Source organism: Eleutherodactylus coqui, chromosome 8, assembly GCF_035609145.1.
Source record: "Eleutherodactylus coqui strain aEleCoq1 chromosome 8, aEleCoq1.hap1, whole genome shotgun sequence".
In the NCBI taxonomy this organism is placed as follows: domain Eukaryota; kingdom Metazoa; phylum Chordata; class Amphibia; order Anura; family Eleutherodactylidae; genus Eleutherodactylus; species Eleutherodactylus coqui.
The window spans coordinates 154,078,357-154,101,699 of NC_089844.1; positions in this window are offsets into that span (position 1 = coordinate 154,078,357).

The following is a 23,343-nucleotide window of genomic DNA, read 5'->3' on the forward strand; positions in this document are numbered from 1 at the left end:
GGTATACCCTATTTTGACAGTTAGGCAACATTGTAATATACAGCTAAACATCTCAAATAATGCACAAAGGTAAGCATACCCAATAAGTAAATATGTTAATAAAATACATCCTTTTGAAACAACCCATAAGATTGCAAATATCCTGATGCTAAGGTAAAAATAAAAAGCTTACTCAGTATCAGTCTTGGGCACTACCAAGCCCTTATCTATTGACTTTGCCATCTGTACTGCCTCTTCAAAGGATTGGTATTGCACTACACAGATATCTCTGTCAACTGTGGTAAGATATATGCTGGATCACCTCAGGTTTCCTGGCTCCTTCTTGGTAAAGCACTTAAGGGAGACATAACTAGATCTGCAATCAGAAGTTTCTTCAAGCAGTCCTCTATCGTTTCCAACTGCAATTTTTTTCATTTTTTCCCTCAATCCCCCCATAATAATTATCAGCTGGCTGTCCTGAAGTTCTTCAATGCAATAGCCGTTTTTTTGCAGCAGTTTCACACATTGGGTTGGAGCCTCAGGGGTAGTAGTCGCACGTCTGGAGAGTAGTCAGTAAAGAGCCAAGAGTCAGCAACGGGAGGTCTCAATTTGCAGTCCAGCTGGAGTAGGCAGCATCTTAGTAAGATAACTTTCTAATGTTAAAATCACAATGCACAAAAACGCAATTTACCGCGAAATTACGTTTTTTGTGCAGTGCGATTTTAACATTAGAAACTCCCATAGACATCTGGAAAAAAAAAACACAGTGAAATCTCAGTGACCATACCTCTTGCATTTCACAAGGTATTTGTCAGGATACCAGGGAAAGCAAAAGTCGGGGTTCCTTGCAATCTAGCCCACAACCCCTGTCCCTGCCTACTTATCCCCCTGGGATAAGCCCCAGGGCGGCAACTGGGCTAGGGAAAACAAAGTAGAACACCACAGTCCCTGGAAACAGAGAGCGAACAGACAAACAGACAAACAATCAGAGCACAGTACCAAGGGAAACAAAAAACCAGTACAGGAGCAAGCCAAAGGTCCAAGCACTAAAGTCAGTCCAGAAGTGCAGTAGAGGCAAGGGAAGATGGAGTCCGGTCAGGGGAAAAGCCTAGGTCAAATACCACTATCAATCAGGAATTGCAGAGTAATGGTGGTGAGTGACAGGAAGCCTAATCAAACACTGACAGTGTCTGCGAGGACCTGAGGGGTTTAAATGCTGTCAGAGCTCTAGCAGAGCCTAGCAGCAGCAAAAGTAATCACAGAGTGCTGGGAGAACCGCCCCCAGCACTAGCAGAACAATCTAAAGACAGAAGGGGGGCAGTCGGCTGTCATAGCAACAGAAACGCGGTGCTGGGCAGCAGCCGCAGTGTCCCTAGCACCCCTGCTGTGTATAGGTGCCACGCGGTCAGGAGTAATAACCAGCGCTGGAGCTCCCCTATGCCACACACCAGCCGCAGGAGCAACAGTACCAGCAGTGCGGCACGGCAACCCCGAATGCCAACAACCCTGACAGTATTGCAGTTCAAAATTCTTCAGTCCTTCTCAAATCCAAAATTCTTTTCCACCATGAAATCTTCCTCCCTTTCGACCCTCACCGGTGGAGGAGGTGGCTTGATTCTTCTCGAAAAGGAGTTGTCTTGGAACGGTTTTAGCAAAGACAGGATGAACCCTCAGGCTTTTCATGAGTTTTAAATGGAAAGCCACCTGGCTGATCCTCGCGGTGATCTAGAAGGGTCCAAAAAATCTTTGCCTAAGCTTGGGAGAGGGTACATGGGCCTTTGGATTCTTGGTTGACATCCATACTTTATTACAAAACTGGAAGATAGGGGCCACTTGACGGTGCCTTTTTGCTGCTCCTTTGTAGGCATCCTAGGCTTCTCGCAAGATCTCCTTTAATTTCCTCTGGGTTTCAGCCAACACTATCAGTCTGTGATTGACAGTTGGGACAGGAGTGTTGACAGGAAGGCCTGGAATAAAGACAGGATGCATACCATAGTTAGCATAGAATGGACTCTGGGCAGTTGAGCTGTGTTGGGCATTGTTGTAGGTGAATTCTGCTGTCAATAAATAATCCATTCAGTCGTCCTGGAAATGGGAGATGAAGCAACGGAGATACTGCTCTAGAGTCTGGTTTGTTCTTTCAGTCTAGCCATTAGATTGAGGATGAAAGGCAGAAGAGAGATTCACAGTGGGACCGTGCAGAAGTGTTTCCAGAACTTTGAGGTGAACTGAACCCCTCTGTCAGAAACCACATCATCAGCAATTCCATGTGGTTAAAAAACTTACCGGATCATCAACAATGCAGTGTGCTTGGTGGTGGGAATTTTTCCTATGGGAATGAAGTGAGCCATGTTTGTGAGTCGATCCATGACAACAAGAATGTTAGTCATTTCATTTGATGGGGAGCGGGTCCACTATAAAGTCCATAGATATAGATCCCTATGGCCTGGATGGGACTGGAAGAGGTGGGAAACCCAGAGGGCATGCTCATGCCATCTTGTGCAGAGCACATACTTCGCTAGAGGTGATATACTTCTTCACATCCCTCCTGCAGTCGGGCCACCAGAAGGAATAAAAAAGGAGGTCCAACGTCTTTGTGACCCCTAGGTGGCCGACAAGCTTGAAATCGTCTACCAGTTTAAGGACTTCGAATCGACCAGCCTCGGAAACATATAGTCAGTGTTCTCGCCTCCAAAGTCCATCTTTGAAAGAAAGTTTCACATTCTTAGAAGGATGACTTAGGAAAGGGTCATTTTTAGAGATGAGCGAGCACCAAAATGCTCGAGTGCTCGTTACTCTGGTCGAACTTTCAGTGATGCTCGAGAGTTCGTTTCGAGTAACGAACCCCATTGAAGTCAATGGGCGACTCGAGCATTTTTGTATATGACTGGTGCTCCGCTAAGGTTTTCATTTGTGAAAATCTTAGCAAATCACCAAAGTCATGAAAAAAACACAGAAATGGATAGGGCAGGCGAGGAGCAACATGCAGGGCTGCATTTCGGGCTCCGAGGTCTCACTATTAAGCCACAATAGTGGCAAGAGTGAGACCCCCCCCCCACTGTCAGCATAACGATCGTTCTCCTCTGCCACAGCTGTAACAGCTGTGGCAGAGAAGAACGATGTTAGCCCATTGAATTCAAAGGATCCGGCAATACAGCCGGCTCCATTGAAAGCAATGGGCTGCCGGCGAGCGCGGGATGAATTTTCGGGAAGGGCTTAAAAATATAAGCCCTTCTCCGCGTCTTCTCCTGCTGTCCCCTGCACTGTGGTGCTGAACTGCTGTCATTCAGCTGAGAGCTGTGCTGAGCCAATCAGAGGCAGCACTCACTCACCCATTCATGAATTCATGAATGGGTGTGAGTGAGATCTGCCTCTGATTGGTCAGGCTGTGACCAATCAGAGGCAGCTCATTCAGCAGGCTGGGATTTTAAATCCCCGGCTGCTGAATACTACAGAGAGCAGTTCAGGAGAACTGCCAGCTGACCGCAGCTGAACTTCGTCTGCCGGGACCAGGTGAGTATATATATATTTTTTATTTTTACACATTTCTGGATTAATTGCAGGGAAGGGCTTATATATTTAAGCCCTTCCCGAAAATTCATTGTGCGATCGCCGGCAGCCCATTGCTTTCAATGGGCTAACATCGTTCTGCCGGGACAAGGTGAGTATATTTTTTTTTTACTTTTTACACATTTTGGATGATTTTCAGGTAAGGGCTTATATTTTTAAGCCCTTCCCGAAAATTCATCCCGCGCTAGCCGGCAGCCTATTGCTTTCAATGGAGCCGGCTGTATTGCCGGCTCCATTGAATTCAATGGTCAGTGCTCGTTTAATCGAGACGAGCACCGCGTGCTGCTCGTCTCGAGTAACGAGCATCTCGAGCACCCTAATACTCGAACGAGCATCAAGCTCGGACGAGTATACTCGCTCATCTCTAGTCATTTTCATTCCCTCCCTTCAACTTTGTTAAAAGGTCTTCAGAGTGCATGATACCCCAAAAATTTTTGGCGACAGAATTGTATGGTCTGTATTTGACCCCTCTTCAGGCTGTGAAAATATCCTGGACAAAGCATCTGTCTTGCCGTTTCTGGAACACAATAAAATTTAACCTGGAGAAAAATAGGGCCCAACGCGCTTGTCTCGCCGATAACCTCTTGGCTGTACAGAGAAACTCTAAGTTCTTATGGTCAGTAAAAACCGTTACTGGATGATGGGCTCCTTAAAAGAGGTGCCTCTATTTGGTGAAAGCCACCTTGATGGTCACAGTTCCTTGTCTCTGACATAATAGTTTTTTCTGTGGGTGATAGGGTGTTGGACAGAAATGCAAATGGATGTAGTTGCATCTTATATCCGACTCATTGTGATAGGATAGCTCCCACTGCAGAGTCAGAGGCACCCTTCTCAACAACAAAAGGCAATTCTTGTCTTGGGTGGATCAGTACTGGTGCTGAAGTAAACAGAGTATTAAGCTTCTCTAAAGTCATCTGTGCCTTTTCTGGGACCAGAAAAACATGTGTTCTTCCTTCGTCATTGATTTATGAAATATTGGTATTGGCAACAGTCTGCAAATTGTGCTGGCAGTGGCAGGTGGATGTCTGGCACTGAATTGCGCATCTCCAAGAGTTGCCTCTGTAACTCCTCGATCACTTATTGCATAGCAGAACCCCTTTCCTGGTAGGAGGTACAAAACTCTGGGAGCTCTGTGATTTGTTTCCTGAGCGTGGCCACGACAGATTTCATTTTGAGGCGTTATTATTTTGTAGCGGTTTTATGCACTGGATTGGAGCCTCAGGTGTAGTAGCCGTAGGTCTTAAGAGTAGTCAGGGAAGAGCCAAGAGTCAACAACAGGAAGTCTTAGTTTGCAGTACAGACTGAGGATGCAGGTAGCGTAGTCAGAAGGGAAGCCAGTGGTCAGTAGCAGAAGGTCTCAGTTGAATCGTAGAAGAACAGGGAGCAGTTGATCAAAGCTAGGAGAATAATAATCACGCAAGGAAGGAGGGATCACAGCCAGGTTTTTATTGCAAGCCTAATAAGGGACATGATGGAGCCAGAGACTGGATAGCAAGATCCGGGAACAAGGCTAAAGTATGCAAGAAAACTTGTCCACGGACCTGGATGGCACAGCTAGGAGAGCTGGCGATGTAGGAGCAGGAGGTCCTTGGTTCAAGTCCCGACACCTTTAACTTCCCATGCAGTGGGTTAATGAAAACCTACCCCTAAATCTCCCCTTTAACCTACCTAGAGTAATGATCAAGCCACTCTTTTAGCCAGGATAATATCACCGGAGTTCATTTCCACAAAAGGGCTGGAAGGATGGCTTCACCTTACCCTAACTCTTTGTCTTAACAAAATGCACAACTTGCCATCAAAGCCTCTGCTCTGTATGTCATAGGCTATAGCTACACAGCACCCTAGGAGTGTATGTGCTATACGCAATGAGATGCGTGAAAGACTGTGTAATTCTGCTAGCAAAAGAACACATCTGCAACTATTTAACCATTTCAATTGGTGTGTTTGTTTGTCACACGCAAACGAACATGTACTGCGAACAGAAAAAGTTAAGTAAAAATGCTGATACATGCGTGAAAAAAAACTTCCTTCATAGCGTAAAAACACCATGCTAAGGTGCACGCAATTGTGCTTATGCCTGTGTGAAGCCAGCCGGCGAGTTAGTGACTTGTGATACTTTGCTGTGGTCTGAGAAAGCCACAGGCCCAGTGGTAAAACACATTACCCTGCTTGTTTTTTGAAATCTTCTGAATAAAGAACCTCACAAGGGTCCTATTTTCATTGGCATATTAGCAAGGTAACAAACTCTGTATACAAAATTCCATGCAGATATAGACTTTTATCAGATTTGAAATCAGGACCCCACCATTAGAAGGTAACAATACTAAGCACTAAGCCACCAAGCTGCATCACATCATCTTTTTTTTCCATTGAAAACCACCAACCTACCCAAGGAACCAAACACAGCAGCTTTCCCGCTCTCCAAAAAAACATTTTTAGATCCTACAAGTAAGTTTTACAATAAGAGCAAGAAACTTAATAAATCATTACATTAACACCTAAGAGACATTATTCATAGCTTTTCTAATTTCTCCCCATGGGTATAATGCAATAGCAGTACAATATAAATTCACTAGACGGCTCCCTCACACTATAGTATAGACTTTACATAAGGAGCGACAGGCCGTGTGTTACTGTACAGGTAAGTCATCCAAACATTACAATGTTATAATATTACATTAAAAGGGACACTTCCATCAGAGATGGGTATTTTCTTTAGAATTGATATTTATGTAAACCGCATTTGTTGCATTTTGACACCTTTTTGCCTATATTTCATCAGTATTGCACAATTTAAAATGAAATCCAAAATATTGTTCTCTAGGAGTGATCACAGAGAGATAAAACTGCTGAATGGGGCAGCGGAGTAATCTCAGTTTTGCTGTACAGGGAAAGGCTTATCTGTAAGTCAATCTTTTTGGAATTGTTGATGGAGGACTGGAATGATGGATGGTATGGCAGCCAGGGGCCTAACTATAGAGGATGCAGGGGATGCGGTTGTACCCGGGCCCAGGAGCCTTAGGGGGCCTATAAGGTCTCTCTTCTCCATGTAGGAAGCCTAGTACTATGAATACAGCATTATAGTTGGGGGCCCTGTTACAGATTTTGCCATGGGGCCCAGAAGCTTCACGTTACGCCTCTGGCAGCTCTATTGTTTTCTTGATAACAAACGTGGAGCTGCATTCACATAACACTTACAGCCTTAGGGCGAGCACCCACTGGCGTTTTTTTACCTGCGTTTTGCGTTTTTCCTGCACAGGCATAGAGATAACATGTGTTCCTGTCCACTGGCGTTTTTTTTGCGTTGCGTTTGCGTTTTTAACATAGGAACTGTCAGTTGCATATGTGTCCCTATTTTTCTCCTAATGCACCCATGAATGTCAATGGAAATTGCCGCGAAAACGCCGCGAAAAACGCCGCGAAAAACGCGCGGAAAAAACGCGAGAAACGCTGCGTTTTTTTTCCCGCGGAGAACGCAAACGCCAGTGGGTGCTCGCCCTAACTGGACATAAACCTGTGATGAAAAGCTGCAAAATTCAGACATATAGTGTGATACCCCCATAGGCTCCAATCGGAAGAGAAGCAGATGATTTCACTGCATACCTTTGTATGACAATACCATAGTCTACTACTTGATTCAATGCCATGAAAAATAAGGTCTAGCAACATATCTAACATGATGAAGGCCAAAAGAACATTCATTTGGTCTCCTTGGGGTGGATGGTGGCCTATATATTTGACCCATGTGCAGGAAGTTTTCCCAGCATAAACACAAAACATGGGCCCTAAATGAGATTGTGCTAACCTGAGGGATGGGAAAGCTGAGTTGCAGCTCTATATTGTACTGTCCCAATCTTGCTTACTGCTAATGTCACACTAATTGAACTGACCTGAGGAATAGGAAAGCTGGGTTACAGTCAGAGCTCTAGTCATCTGTTTGCCCCTCTTCTTCAAAGGGCCAGTCTGCTAGTTTCTTCCCTACCAATACTAGAGTGGTATCCCATATGTTAGAAGGCCATAGCTTATATAGCAGCACTGCTGCATGTGACATACTTATAGCTACATTATTTCTACATCTGACTGAACACACTGTTGAGTCTATGAGATGTAGCAGAGCCAAGTGTGTTCCTTGTCAGAAGTAGTAGTGGTGTAGCAGTGTTGAGGCAATTGCCTGTAGCAGAGTTTAGTATGTCCGAAGTAATAGTGCTGAGTTTTCTGCATCCGGTGTACAGTTGAGAGAATATGCTGCTGAGTCTATCAGATGTAGCAGAGCCAAGTGTAAGAAGTGGTAGTGGAGTAGTAGTATTGAGTCTGTCAGTTGTAGCAGAGTTTAGTATAATATACTAAATACTGATGCAGCAGACTGTGGACAACTACATCTGGCACAACACTGACTCAGCCCTACTGCATGTGACACGATACACTCTGCTACATCTGATAGACTGAACTTTGCTGCATTCCCAGTCACACCAGGCATAGGCGTAGTGTCAGGGGGTGCTGGGGTCGCCATGGCGACCCGGCCCCTGCGCTCAGGGGGCCCCGAGGCTGCCCTCCGCCATGCCCACATGCACATTCAGTGCATTAATGGCTGGCCATTCTATCTGCAGCAGCGAGAACGGCCAGCCTGAGAGGAAAAGCAGGGAGGTACTCACATGGGCCGGCAGGGGAGGAGGTCACATGGGACGGCAGGGGAGGAGGGAGGAGGTCACATGGGACGGCAAGGCACAATGATCATGTGATCATGTGCTGCCCCCTGCTTCCTGTTGCAAGGAAGACCCTGAGTTTACCTCCCCTGCTGAGTTTACCTCTCCTGCTGCTGCTGTCACATGTAGGAGAAGTGGACCGAGCCCTGGGGTAAGTGTATATGTGTGTGTATCTGTCTGTCTCCCTCACCTATCTATCTATCTATCTATCTATCTATCAATCTCATATCTATCTATCTATCATCTATCTATCTATTTCATATCTATCTATCTATCTATCTATCTCATATCTATCTATCTATCTCATATCTATCTATCTATCTCATATCTATCTATCTATCTATCTCATATCTATCTATCTATCTCCTATCTATCTATCTATCTCATATCCTATCTATATATCTATCTCCTATCTATCTGTCTATCTCATATCATGTTGTATCAATCTATCTATCTCATATCTATCTATCTCATATCTATCTATCTCATATCTATCCATCTATCTCATATCTATCTATCTCATATCTATCTATCTCATATCTATCTATCTATCTATCTATCTATCTATCTATCTATCTATCTATCTATCTATCTGTCTATCTCATATCCTATCAATCAATCTATCTATCTATCTCATATCTATCTCATATCTATCTATCTATCTCATATCTATCTATCTATCTCCCATCTATCTATCTGTCTCCTATCTATCTATCTAATATCTATCTAGCTATCTATCTATCTCATATCTATCTATCTATCTATCTATCTATCTATCTATCTATCTCCCATCTATCTATCTGTCTCCTATCTATCTATCTATCTATCTATCTATCTATCTATCTATCTCCCATCTATCTATCTGTCTCCTATCTATCTATCTATCTATCTATCTATCTATCTATCTATCTATCTATAAAGAGCCAACAAAGCTGATTTTATAACGTTCCTTCAGCCACACAACAAATATTATCAAAAACAGTTGTAATATTGAGCATTAAAATGAAAAAAAAAAAGATACATATCAGAACATCAGTAAACCATCCTAATACTCCAACCCAAAAACAATATAAAGAAAAGCATGTCCTTTTTTATCATACATCGGCTGTTTGATCTTCTGAAGAAGAATAAGAGAATATTCAAAAACAATATAGTATCACCAGTCATTGAGCCAAAAATTCCACTCCAGTAAGAGCACCCTGTACCCTGTAGTAACACCCAGAAGTTTTCTAAAGGATTGAGGTAAGGGAATTGGGCTGGCCACTCCATTACCTCAATCCTGTTTGTCTGTAATGAAGATGTTGATCACTTACTGGTGTGTTTTGGATTATTGTCGTATTAAAACACCCACTTCAAGGGCATTTCTTCTTCTCAAAAAGGCAACTTGATCTCAAATGTTTTGATACATTCAAGATGATTCATGAGCCCTCGTATGCGATAAATAGGCCCAACACCTTGATAAGAAAAACATCCTCATATCATAACTTTTGTACCACCTTGCATTGCCATCTTCACAGTGTACTGCGGCTTCAATTCAATGCTCGGGGGTCATCTGATATACTGTCTATGGCCACTAGACCCAATAAGAATGATTTCCTTTTCATCAGTCTATAAAATGTTGTGTCATTTCTCTTTCAGCCAGTCAGTATGTTTTTTTGCAAATTTTAACCTATAAAGGACGTCTTTTCTTCAACTTAGGAACTTTGCAGGGAGTCCGTGCTGGCAACTCGGCTTCACTTAATGGTCTTCTGATTGTAGCAGCACTCACTGGTGAGTTCAGATCTTCTTTCATCTTTCTAGAGGTGATCATTGGCTGAGTTGTTGCAATTTTGACTACTCTTTGACCCACTGGAACAATAATTCTCCGCTTCTTTCAACATCTTTCAAGTTTGGGTTGCCACTTCAAAGCATTAGAGGTCATTTTAGCTGAGCAACCTATAATTTGCTTCATTTCTATATGTTTTTACTAGAGATAAGCGTGCACACTCATCCGAGCTTGATGCTCGTTCGAGCATTAGGGTACTCGAGATGCTCGTTACTTGAGACGAGCACCACGCGGTACTCGAGTCAATTCCATTTCCTTCCCTGCATGTTTAGCACCATTTTCTGGCCAATAGACATGCGGGGAAGGCATTACCACTTCCTCCTGTGACGTGCCAGCCCTATCTCACCCCCCTGCAGTGAGTGGCTGGTGACATCAAGTGACCGCTGAGTATTTCAATTGGTCCCGCCCGCGGCTCGCCTCAGACACACGCTGGCAGAGATTAGGGAAAGTGCTGCTGCTCATTCAGGGATAGTGTAAGTGTAGGATTCTGTCTTCAAGAACCCCAATGGTCCTTCTTAGGGCTACATCTGACCGTGTGCATTACTGTTGTGGCTGGCTGGGAGCAGTAGTGCACAATTTTTTTTTTCATCTCAGGCCATTACAGCTATAGCGTTCTCAGTCTGTAGTCTGTTATACAGAGTATAGGGAAAGTGTTAGTGTTGGATCCTGTCTTCAAGTATCCCAACAATCCTTCTTAGGGCTACATCTCACCGTATGCATTTTACTTGGTGGCTGCTAGTAGTAGTAGTGCTTCCATTTTTGTATTACGCAGCTGTTTGCAGCCTTTCGTAATGTTTTTTTCTGGCTGGATTGTGCAGTAAAATACTGCTCTCACCGTGAAAGTGCATGCAAATAATTCCTAGTCTGCTTTGAACAAACTTATTTATACCGTTCTCTGTCTGCAGTGAATTAGACGAAGAGCGTTGGGACACAGCCACTTCTAAAGGGAAAGTGATATACACTATTCAGTCCCTATCCTCTGTGCAAAAAACGAAAAGCTCCTTCCTTGGGTTACATCTCACTGTGTGCATTTTACTTGGTGGCTGCTGGAATTTGTAGTGCTTCCATTTTTGTATTACGCAGCTAGGCCTGTTTGCAGCCTTTCGTAATATTTTTTTCTGTCTGGAGTGTGCAGTAAAATACTGCTCTCACCGTGAAAGTGCACGCAAATAATTCCTAGCCTCCTGCGAACATACTTATTTACACCATTCTCTGTCTGCAGTGAATTAGCCAGCGGTCTCACCTCTAAACAGTATTGTAATATTACTGGGTCCACTGCAAATTATTTCAGCTCAGCCACTGTGCAGAGCGTCTCACAATACCCTTTTCTTGGTGGGGTTGAGATCGCCGCAGTTACCAGCACTATCCACTGGCTTTAGAGTTTTCTCCCACTCCATACAGCCTCCTCTATCTACAAGTCTCTGTGTGCAGTGAATTAACCCTAGGTATCAGCGCAAGACAGCGGGTTACTTTTTTCTAGTCACAGCATAGAGCCTCTGCTATCTACAAGTCTCTGTGTGTGGTGAATTAAGGCCCAGTTGTCAGTGCTGTACAGTGGGGTAATTTATTTGGGCCCTGCTCTATTCGTAATCCGCCATGATGAGGAGTACGGGTAAGGGTCGAGGATGTGGACGTCCAAGTGAGGGTGTAGGCACAGGCCGAGTTCCTGGTCCTGGTGAATCACAGCCGGCTGCTGCGGGATTAGGAAAGAGACAAATTTCTGGGGTCCCCAGTTTCATATCACAATTTATGGGTCCACGTGGTAGACCTTTATTACAAACAGAGCAGTGTGAACAGGTCCTGTCGTGGATGGCAGAAAATGCATCCAGCAATGTATCGACCACCCAGTCTTCTACGCAGTCCACTACTCCCGGCTGCAGTTCACTGCAACTCTGAATCCTCTGGCTGCTGCTCCTCCTTCCTCCCAGCCTCCTCACTCCATGAAAATGACATATTCTGATGAGCAGGCAGACTCCCAGGAACTATTGTCGGGTCCCTGCCATGAGTGGGAAAAAAATGGTTCCTCTCTCACCTGAGAAGTTAGTCGGGACTGATGCCCAACCTTTGGAAAGTTCCCGGAGTTCGGGTGATGAGGCTGGGGACTTCTGGCAACTGTCTTAAGAGCTTTCAGTGGGTGAGGAGGATGATGATGAGACACAGTTGTCTATCAGTGAGGTAGTAATAAGGGCAGTAAATTCAAGGGAGGAGCGCACAGATGATTCGGAGGAAGAGCAGCTGGACTATGAAGTGACTGACCCCACCTGGTTTGCTAAGCCTACTGAGGACAGATCTTCAGAGGGGGAGGCAAGTGCAGCAGCAGGACAGCTTGCAAGAGTCAGTGGAGTGGTCAGGGGGAGAGGCAGGGTCAGAGCGAAGAATCCCCCAACTGTTTCCCAAAGCACCCCCTTGCGCCTAGCCTCCGTGCAGAGGGCTAGGTGTTCAAAGCTGTGGATGTTTTTCAGTGAGAGCGCGGACGACCGACGAACAGTGGTGTGCAACCTGTGTCGCACCAAGATCAGCCGGGGAGCCACCACTACAAGCCTCACCACCACCAGCATGCGCAGGTATATGATGCCCAAGCACCCCACAAGGTGGGGCGAAGGCCGTTCACTGCCTCCGGGTCACACCACTGCCTCTTCCCCTGTGCCCCAACCTGCCACTCACATCCAACCCCCCTCTCAGGACACAGGCACGAGCGCCTCCCGGCCTGCACCCAAACCCTCACCTCCACTGTCCTCCACTCCATCCAGCAATGTCTCTCAGCACAGTGTTCAGCTGTCGCTAGCACAAGTGTTGCAGCGAAAGCACAAATATGCTACCAAACACCCGTACGCACAAGCTTTAAACATGCACATTGCCAAATTCATCAGCCTGGAGATGCTGCCGTACAGGCTTGTGGAAACGGAGGCTTTGAAAAACATGATGGCGGCGGCGGTCCCGCGCTACTCGGTCCCCAGTCGCCACTATTTTTCCCGGTGTGCTGTCCCAGCCCTACACCAGCACGTCTCCCACAACATAAATCGTGCCCTCACCAACGCGGTTACTGGGAAGGTCCAATTAACCACGGACATGTGGACAAGTACTGGCGGGCAGGACCACTATATCTCCCTTTGGGTGAATTTGGTGGAGGCTGGGACCGAGTCAGAGCCTGGGACCGCTCACGCCCTACCCACACCCAGAATAGCGGGTCCTACCTCGGTGCTGGTATCTGCGGCGGTTTATGTCACCTCCTCTAAACCCTTCTCCTCCTCTTACGCCACCTCTATCTCTCAATTAAGAAGCGTGAGCAGCACGTCGCCAGCAGTCGGGCTGTACTGAAATTACTCAGCTTAGGTGACAAGAGGCACACGGCCCCCAAACTGTTGCAGGGTCTGACAGAGCAGATCGACCTCCGGCTTTTGCCGTTGAACCTCCAACCGGGCATGGTCGTGTATGACAACGGCCTTAACCTGGTGGCGGCTCTGCAGCTTGGCTGCCTCACACATGTGCCATGCCTAGCCCACGTCTTTAATCTGGTGGTTCAGTGGTTTCTGAAAAATTACCCTCACTTGTCTGACCTGCTCGGCATACCAACTCCAACATGGGCGGCGTAGTGGTAGTCAGCCTCCCCAATACTTTACCAAGGAGTGGGCCTGGATGGCAAACATCTGCCAGGGTCCTCGGAAACTTTGAGGAGTCTACCCAGATAGTGAGCGGCGATGCTGCAATCATTAGCGTTACCATCCCGCTGCTATGCCTGCTGAGAAGTTCGCTGCAAAGCATAAAGGCTGATGCTTTGCAGGTGAACAGGAGAAGGGGGATGACAGTATGTCGCTTGTTAAACAGACCACCCTCATGTCTATATCGCAGCGTGTTTTGGAGGAGGAAGGGGGGGAGGAGCAGAAGGAGGAGGGGGAGGGGGAAGAGACAGCTGGGTACGCTGCAGAGGGTACCCATGCTGCTTGCCTCTCATCTGTTCAGTGTGTATGGGCTGTGGAGGAGGAGGAGGATCATGAAAGTCATCCCCCTAGTGAGGACAGCAATGTGTTGGGTACTGGGGCTCTGGCACACATGGCTGACTTCATGTTACGCTGCCTTTCCCGTGAACCTCACGTTAGACGCATTCTGGCCAACACAGATTACTGTGTGTTCACCCTTCTCGACCCATGCTATAAGGAGAACCGTTCCCCTCTCATTTCCGAAGAGGAAAGGAGTACAAGAGTGATGCAATACCACAAGGCTCTGGTGGAAAAGCTGATACTAAACTTCCCATCTGACAATGCTAGCGTTAGAGGGCGTTGTTCAGTGGGCCAACTAGCAGGGGAGACAAGGGGAACAGGCAGCATGTCCAGCGCAGGCAGGGGAACAAGGCCTTTGTTATTTTTATGCCCCCCCCCCCCCCAGCAAGACCGTGTCACCATTCCCCAGTCAAGGTTGAGTCGGAGGGAGCACTGTAAAAAGATAGTGAGGGAGTAGGTAGCCCATTGTACCACCATCCTCCGTGATGCTTCTGCTCCATACAACTATTGGGTGTCAAAGCTGGACATGTGGCACGAACTTGCGCTGTACGCCCTGGAGGTGCTGGCTTGCCCTGCTGCTAGCGTCTTGTTAGAGAGGGTGTTTAGTGCAACTGGGGGATTATCACGGATAAGTGTACCAGCCTGTCAACTGCCAGTGCCGACATGCTTACACTCATAAAGATGAACAAAGCCTGGATATCCCCAGACTTCTCTTCTCCATCGGCGGAAAGCAGTGGTACCTAAAGATTCTTTTCGCTGCAACCAGATAAATAAGCATTCTCTATCACTGGAAAAAAAGGGGGGATTAGCTTTGTCAATCACTCTCGGATATTAGTCCTCCTCTTCCTACTCCTCCTCCTCCTGAAACATCATGTCATCACGCTGAACTGCCAATTTTTCTGCAGCCCAAAAGGCTCTGCTTACAATTTTTTTTACAATTTTTCAAAGTTTCAAAAGTATTGATACTTTACCAGAAACCAATTTTTTTCACAGGGCTGCCTCCAGGCTCTGTTGCAAATTAAGAAGTGACGTTCACAGCTGTACTAGCATCTGAGTCCACTCTATGCCCACGATTGCTGAGGGTGTGTGCAGAGGCCTATGTCCTCGGCAGAGTGAAAGTAATTATTTCATGTTTATTACTGTCTTTGGGTTCCTTCGGCTCGCCTATGCTATGGGTGAACAAAGACTTCCCATAGCGGTGTTTGACCTGTCTGGCACAAAGACACTGACGGACTTGGGTAGGGTGCAGAGTGCAGATGGCTTTCCCCTTGCTATCCAACACCTACACAGAATGAATAGTATGTTGGCACATGGATTTTCCCATTGCTATGTAACTCGCGGCACCTTGGGTCACACAAGGTGTTTGCTGGGACCGAGCCTGACCAAGTGCCCGCTCACATACTTCCCACACAGGCTACTGCGGGTCCTGGTAATTTTTTCTTGGCCTTCTAAGGCCACCTCCTCCTCCTGCTTGTGGTCCGGGGATCAGCACTGGGCATCATGTATTTTCTCTCGTGTTACCACAGTTATCGGAGACACTGGTTTGGGCCAAAGAAGAGGAGCGTTACTGCATTCATGAGATGTTTACAGCTCTACTAGCATCAGAGTCTGCTCTATGCATGCGATTGCTAAGGGTGTGGGCAGAGGCCTATGTCCTCGGCGCAGTGAAAGTCTGCCATATTTGGGCACTGTGATTTCTTCATGCTTAATGTATTTGGATTTTTTGGGCTCGCCTATGCTGTGGGTGCACACAGACTTCCCATAGGGGTGTTTTACCTGTCTGGCACAAAGACACTGACTGACTTGGGTAGGGTGCAGAGTGCAGATGGCTTTCCCCTTGCGGTGTCGATTAAGGTATTCGACACCTACACAGAATGAATAGTTTGTGGACACATGGATTTCCCATTGCTATGTCACTCGCGGCACCTTGGGTCATACAAGGTGTTTGCTGGGACCAAGCCTGACCCAGGGCCCGCTCACATACTTCCCACACAGGCTATAGCGGGTCCTGGTCTTGGTTTCTTGGCCTTGTAATGCCACCTCCTCCTCCTGCTTGGGGTCATGGGATCAGCACTGGGCATCATGTATTTGCTGTCATGTTACCACAGTTATCTGATACACTGGTTTGGGCCAAACAAGAGGAGCGTTACTGCATTCATGAGATATTCACAGCTGTACTAGCATCGGAGTCTGCTTCATGCCCGCGATTGCTGAGGGTGTGGGCAGAGGCCTATGTCCTGGGGGAAATGCAACTGCGCCAGGTTGGCCCTGTGGAACTTCTTCCTGGTTAATGCAGTCTTTGGAGCGGTGAAAGCAAACGTAACTGATTTAATGAGACCTTCACAGCTGTACTAGCATCGGAGTCCGCTTTATGCCCACGATTGCTGAGGGTGTGGGCCAAGGTCCTTGGCGGGGTGAAACTTTGCCATGTTTGGGCGCTGTGATTTCTTCATGCGTAACACCATCTTTAAGTTCCTGGGGCTCACCTATGCTGTGGGTGCACAAAGACTTCCCATTGCGGTGTTTTACCTGTCTGACACAAACCCACTGACTGACTAGGGCAGAAAAGTAGGCTGAGGCCCTTCGCAGGGTGAAACTCTGCCATGTTTGGGCACTCTGATTTCCTCATGTGTAATACCATGCTTGATTTTCTTGGGCTAGCCTATGCTGTGAGTGCACAATGAGTTCCCATTGCGTTGCTTTACCTGTCTGGCACAAATACACTGACTCACTAGGGTAGAAATGTGGGCCGAGGTCCTGGGTGGGGTAAAACTCTGCCATGCTTGGGCGCTCTGATTTCTTCTTGTGTAATACTATCTTTGTTCACCGACAGCATAGGCAAGCCCAAGGAACTCAAAGACTTTCCATTGCAGTGTTGAGCTATCTAACACCTACACAGAATGAATTGTGTGGGGACACATGAATTTCCCATTGCTATGTAACTCGTGGCACCTTGAGTCACACAAGATGGAGGCTGGGACTGAGCCTGACCCTGGGCCCGCTCATGTGCTTCCCACACAGAATATTGCTACATCGTGGAGATGTGTAGAAGTGCTGGCACCTGAGTCTCCTTTATGCCCACGCTTGCAGCTCCTGACAATTTTGAGATGGAGGTGGCACAGGATTGGAATGATGATCGAACGTTAATTTATCATCAATTCTAAACAGCATTGGGGGCTATCGCCCACACTTTCAAGGAGGGTCGCTGCCTGGCCCTGCCAACCATCTGCAGTGTGTGCCTCTGGTTCCTCCTCATTCAGTACGTGCTTATAAATAGACATGAGGGTGGTGTGGCTATGAAGCGAGCGCATGGCATGAGGACAGCTGAACGCTGCGCAGGGACACTTTTGTGTGCGCTGTGGACGCAGGATTGTGCGGCGGGTTTGGACAGCAATGCCAGCATGTAACCCAGGAGAAGAAGCAGCGGTGTCACCCGCAGGCAGTGATTGTCCTTGGTTGCAGGTAGTGTGGTGCTTAGCTAAGGTGTGCCTTTCCAATGCGGGTTTGTCCAAAGTAAAAATTATTAGGGGGGGGCAGACTTTTGCCCCCATTGTGGCTTAATAGTGGGACTTGGGAGCCTAAGATGCAGCCATGCATGCTGCCCCTGCCCTACCCTATCCGTTTCTGTGGTGTTTCCATGACTTTCGGATGTTTTCCAGAGTTTCACAAGTCATGATCTATGCGGATCATCGGTCATATACAAAAATGCTCGAGTCGCCCAAGACTTCAATGGGGTTCGTTACTCGAAACGAGCTCTCGAGCATCGCGGAAGGTTCGACTTGAGCAACGAGCACCCGAGCATTTTCGTGCTCGCTCATCTCTTTTTACCTCTCCAATAAACTTTTTAATTAAAGAACATTCTTCATCAGAACAACATCTGGACTGACCTAATTTCACCAGAATTTAAAAATTAAATTGTCACGTCACAGTCAGCACATGGTTAATGATTTGTCAGCACACTTTTGTTTCTGTGGGTTCTATCCTGAGTAGCCAGGGTTAACATCTCCTGTGCTTACTATTCCAGGCTAATTAGTCCTGCAAGTGTCATTGAGGTGTGGCAAGTGACTGACATTTCTGTCAGCCAATCGGCTTCTCCCTCTTCCCTATAAGTTGCAGCTTTTCCTGGCTGGAGTTGCCGATGATTTTCAGTGTTCCCTGAGCTGTCAGTATGCTCAGAGCTTCTGTGTGTCTGGCTCCTGTGTTTGGGTTTGTTACCTGTTTTGTATCTATTGTTTGTCTAGTTTTCTACCGTTCTTGTCTTTTTGTTATTGTCTGTCTCTATTTGTTCTTTGTTGCCAGCACTCTGGTTCCCCTTAGACTACCTGTCCTCATGGAAGAAAGCGGGGTCGTCCTTTTCGGGATGAGTGCTCCGTTGCAAGGAGGGTCCAGTCTGAGGGGTTCTGAGTGCCCTCTCTGTCCATAAACTCACTCTTCTGTTCTGCCTGCATTTAGCCACCTATACTTCCAGTTTTCGCGTCTGTTCTGGTTGCTTCCATACCATGTTGGCAGTCCAGGACGAATGTAACAGAAATTCATTATAACCAACAAATGTGACATTTGCCACCCTTCTATCTTAAGTAAAGGCCAAATTAACACCTGTTACTCCACAGAAATAATTGCTTCGCCAATTTTACTCCTCACTGCTATTATTTTAACATGTACCCTTTCAACTAAGGGTTCAATTTCCCATAATAAACATCATGTACATCCTAATTGTTGGGTCTATTTTTGTTCTATTTTTGTGATTGTTCCCAGCAAGAGAAACCACGTAATCTTGTAGATATGATACCTTTTAATGGCTAACAAAAATACATGATGTAATAATAGCGAGCTTGTGAACCAACGCAGGGTTCTTCTTCAGGCTTAAGCTTGAAGATATGTCTGAATAGGAATACTTTAATTATGTTCACCTTGTAGAGATGAGTGAGCGTACTTGTTAAGGCAAACTCTTCGAGCGAGTAGTGCCTTATGCGAGTACCTGCCCGCTCTTCTCTAAAGATTCAGGTGCTGGCGGGGGAGAGCAGTGAGTTGCGGGAGTGAGCAGGGAGGAGCCGAGGGGAGAGAGTGAGAGAGAGAATTCCCCCCCCCCCTTCCTCCTCGCTCTCCCCCACTGCTCCCCGCCCCTCGCTGGCACCCGAATCTTTAGAGACGAGCGGGCAGGTACTCGCATAAAGCACTACTCGCTCGAGTAGTTTGCCTTAGCGAGTATGCTCGCTCATCTCTATCACCTTGTATTTTAATAAATAGCAAAATTGACACTCTAGAGAGTTTATGTAAGAGAGTGGAAGAAAACGTTAACCATGAGAATGCCAAAACTTAGAATAAATAGACCTCGACTGAGATCAGCAAGGTTCAATGATTGTCACTAGATGACTGGACCACCAGACCAGGGATGACCAATCGATCACCTAGATTAGGTTTTACATGCTTATCTTTCTTTAATGCTTTGATTCTAATGATATTTGATAAATGTAATGTGTGTTGAAATCTATAATGTATGTTGTGTTTTATCCTATTAAAGAAATACTAATGAAGAATGAGACTTCCGAAAATTTATTTTACATTGTGCCACTTTCTGAGAAGACAAAGGATAAACCACTCATTTCCATTTTCTTTTGCTTGATGTATTTCACTGGAGTTTTTGTTAATTCTTCCATAATCACAGTCATATGTCTGGAAGTTCAGTTACATAAACCAATGTACCTCTTTATCTGTAATCTGTCCATTGTAGATATATTTTTAACAACGGTCACAGTTCCTAAATTACTGCACATTTTATTGTCCGGAAATCATATTGTTTCCTTCTCACAATGTTATACTCAGTTGTACTTTTTTATGGTAGTGGGGAATGCAGAAGAAATGATCCTATTTATTATGGCTTATGATCGATATGTTGCCATCTGCATCCCCTTACATTATCATCAGATCCTGAGTCGGAAAAATTGCACCCTGATAACTTTTGGGATTTGGGCAGCTGCCTTTTTGAACTCTTTACTACTTGTGGTATCAACGTTGAACATGACCTCCTGTCACTCCAACATCATCCACCAGACTTTCTGTGATTTCAAGTCATTAACAAGGATCATCTGCACAGGCACAACAATTTTCTTTGTAATAACCGGTATAGAAATACTGATATTCTCCTTGGTCCCAGTGTTGGGCACTTGTATTTCTTATGTTAACATTTTCAAGATCATATTCAAGATGAAGTCAAAAGAAAGCAGAAGAAAGGCCTTCTCCACCTGCTCATCTCACGTCACCGTTATGTCTATTTTCTATGGGGCATGCTTAGCAGGGTATCTGATACCACCTTATATTGATTTTCTAGATGTAATCTTCAATGTGGTATATACAAATATCATCCCCATGATAAATCCTATCATATACAGTCTACAGAATTCTAATGTACAATCTGCATTGCTGAGTTTCATAAAGGAAATGTTCTTTTTAAAGAGAAACACCCAATCAAAATGGTGACTGGTAACAATTGGTTGATTTTTTTTTATCAAAGCATGAAATTCAAGCACCACAGAATATACAGTCATAGAATAAAGAAGTTCAATAAATGAAATAACGTAATACTGAATGGCAGGTATAGAACTTACAATTGAGTCGTTTTTCACAAGGAATTGAGGAGCCCCATTATATAGTACGCCCTAACATACACCCATTTCTTTTAATGACAATATAATATTACTGGACACTCATCCAGAGTTCATGGTTCCAGCTTAGTCTAAGTAGAAAATACACTAAAAAAAATATCCTTGATCCATATACTAACTTTGGGTGGGGTATCCAGTTCTGCATCTGTGTATCCACCTGGATATCACCGTTAATGTGTAAGAATGATAATACTAATTAATATCCACAAATTGATCATAAATGAGAAGCAAACTAAATGCATACAACAGATGAGTAATATGATTTAACCCCTTCGTATCACATCAAATATGCGTTACTTTTTTTGTCCAAGTGCCACTTGAGGAAACATTTGCGATGTTTTAGCTTTCTGTGTTGGTCTCATCACTTTTCCAAGGAATGTGCAGGACTATCCGAGAGGGGGCACAGATGCCATGTATCAATAGATTTATGTATAATTTACAGCAGAAATTATTTCTATTAGAAAGTTATAAAACAAATAATTACTAAATCACTAAGTAAATCAAAGTCAAAAATGTTTTCTTACTGGTTTGTTTTCTTGATGGGTTGCATTACCCTTTTTTTCCCACACTCTTGACTTGTTGCTCTTGCCATCATTGTTCCTGATGCGAATCAATGAGGGGCTGCATTGTGTCACTGTTAGCTGGACTGGACCTACTGGTTGGTGCCCTGTGAGGTACTTTCTGTTGGCATCTTACTACCATATAGTTTACTGTCATACACCTGAATAAAATCACTATACTCTGCTGCTACCACTCTGCATTGCATATTAATATTCTGCACCGTACCTGCCACACAAGTAATTACTGCCATACTGTGCTGAAATAATAGCTACATATCAAGTGGTCACTGTAATAAAAATCCATGCCTAAAGTTACATTAAGAGTTTTCTAAGCCTAATGAAAGCAGACCCTGGACTGGTCAAAAGTTATCAAAGTATGGTAGCAGAGAATCGGGCTGAGGGCTTACTCATACATCTGTATTTACGCAGATATTTATGTGTGTAAAAAAAACACACCTAAAACGTGACCAATAGCATGGGATTTAAATGACATCATTCAGACAAACATTTTTTTTCCGTGTAAAATATACGTGCATGAAAAAATAGAACATATACAACTGTCTTACCTGCTCAAAGTTTAACGGCCACGTATCCTCATTAACTTACTAGTTAAGCATACTGAGACAGTTTTGAGGTAAGATAAGTATTATAAGTGCATTTATACACTTATTATACACATAGCTTTTCTATAATCCATGCATTACATAATCATAGTTAATTAGTAAGTAAGCATCAATACATTGCCGGATATTGTAGCATCACTCCTCAATCGGGGGATCTCGATATCAATTGTCAGGAGGACCCGGGAAATCATCATCAGCACTTCTGCTTAACCTCTGTCATCAATACATCACCGGATATTGTAGCATCACTCCTCAATCGGGGGATCTCGATATCAATTGTCAGGAGGACCCGGGAAATCATCCTCAGCACGTCTGCTTGACCCCTGTAAGAGTCCCAAATTCCTTCTGAAAACCTTTGTCTTTTATACCATTTTCTATTACACAAATGTTTCCGGTCCTGCGCAGTACTCTTTCATAAATTATTATCATATAACTATCACGCTTACACAGCCGCAGTACAACCTTCTAGAATATTTCAGCGCGTGATCACCTTGTGTGATCATGTGCAGTGACTTGTTCTTTGTCATGAGTTGAAAATAGACAGGGCTCATAGACTTCCATGTCCTAAATTCTTGAACAAAACTAGTCCAAGAGACATTATTGCACACATTCACTACTATCATACTAAAGAAGCCTTGATGAATGCGACAAAAAAAATGCAAACCCTTCCAAGCCCACACATGCCACAATGTAGGCTAGAAGAAGCTTCACAGGGGTAACAGCAGCATTGAGGCAAGATGATATCCTATACAGATGGGGATTCCCCAACAAAGTGATAGTGACAAAAAAAAGCATGTCATATCTTCCATAAACCCGCAGAGGCATGGAATATGTTGCAGTCATGGGGCATTGCAGTCCAAGACCCAAAGGGAGGTCCATACAGAAGCAAGATGAAAGCGTCAACCATCGCAGGCTTCCCGAGGTGCAAGGTGCCCAGATATATGAAAAATAAAAAGTGAAATATACCCTATCAGACATGCTATGACAAGAAGTGTCTACCCAACCCAACTGAACTTTCTACCCCCCAAGAAATGCAAGCAGGGATAGCTTGCCATACTTTCCTTTTTATTCTTAGAGACATGTTCTTCTTCCTAAATGTGGATCTAGTTCTCTGCACTTGTGGCTAGGCCCTACCCAGAAGGAAAGATTCCACAGAGAACTCTGTACCTGCTCTTTATGTTATTCGAAGAAGTCTTTTTGTTTTTTTTAGGTTTAATTTTGTTACAGGCATCCTTGATCCAGACTTCCACCCACACCGCCAGTTCCGCATGTTGATGTTATGGAAATGGCTTTGAAACTGCTATCCTTGAATGCAGGGGATCAGTGTTAGTGTGGGGGGACTTCAATGCAATACCGGATAAATCAGTAGACACCACAAGTTAATCACTGAGGGGAAGCATAACTTTAGGGGAATGGCTACGCA